The following is a 1,252-nucleotide window of genomic DNA, read 5'->3' as shown; positions in this document are numbered from 1 at the left end:
CGGTGATTGGCATACATTAAAGAATTACCAGCATGCATTAATGAAAGTTTATTGGGAGGGAGGGTTGAAACAGGTGGCCTCGGGTAGAATAAAAGGACAGACTTTACTTTCAGTTGGCTTGTGTAAGAATTTCAAACGCACTCATAAATTTGTGGTTCAAGTATGGGAGGCCTTCTATAGATGCCAAATTGAAGCATTTCTGGAACATAGAAAGAATTGTATTGACCAATCTTCATTAAGTTCTTCTTTTTCAGCCCAGACTATTGTTGATAAGGTAAGGATATTTCTAGAAACTAAACCACATTTTGGGGACCTAGGGTTTGAGAGAGACGACTTTTTAAGAAGACAAGAATTGTTGAAAATTGAATTAGAAGGTGTTGAGGATGATTTTAAGGAGTTTTGTTCTAGTTCATGTGCACATGATGAAGTATTTTTGTTTTGGCATAGATTTATTCATGATGATTTTATGGCATACATTTCTCTTTACATAGCAATTAGATCAGGGAATTGGAATTTGCGTTTGTATTCATACAAAAAGATGGCACCTCTTTTCCATGCCTTTGACCATGTGATATATTCTAGAATAATTCCCTTGCATCTTTCAGACTTATTGTCTTGTCCACGTCATATTCTTAAGTATTTCCAAGAGGGGGGATTTGTTACCAGTATTAGTTCTGTTAACTATTCTAATGTAGCACTAGATGAGGGTCATGAGATGTTAATAAACCGTGACACAAAAGAAGTTATTACAAGGCCAAACAAATTTATCATTGAAGATCTTGTTTTATTTTTACCATATAGAGCTAAATTGATTAAACAAGTTAAAGAACAGATTCTTGTCAAGTCATATAATAGAACTCAAACTGGTCTTAGTCCTACCATTATTGAACAGGAAAGGCAGAATATTGTTTATTATGCAAACAAAGTTGTAGATGCCCACATTTTTTCTGTACCTGAGCATGAAGACAATAGACATCTGTCCCAACCCTTCACAGGTGCATCTATTTCAGATATTCAAAGAGAAGACTTGCTTAAGTTTAGGGAAATAGGTATAGGCTCCTTAGACACATTTATTAGGTTTAGGATACTTAACAACCCAAGTAATAAAGCACCCCAAAGGCGCAAATCTCTAAGAACTTTTTCTCAAATTAAGATTACAAAGTCTAGGATTTCCAAAAAGTGAAAAAGACAAAAAGTTAGTTTTAGAATGTTGTCGTAGAGCTGTTTCCTGGTCCCAAAATCAAAATAAGCC

This window comes from Branchiostoma floridae, chromosome 11 (assembly GCF_000003815.2).
Source record: "Branchiostoma floridae strain S238N-H82 chromosome 11, Bfl_VNyyK, whole genome shotgun sequence".
NCBI lineage: Eukaryota > Metazoa > Chordata > Leptocardii > Amphioxiformes > Branchiostomatidae > Branchiostoma > Branchiostoma floridae.
This window is presented reverse-complemented; position numbering follows the sequence as displayed.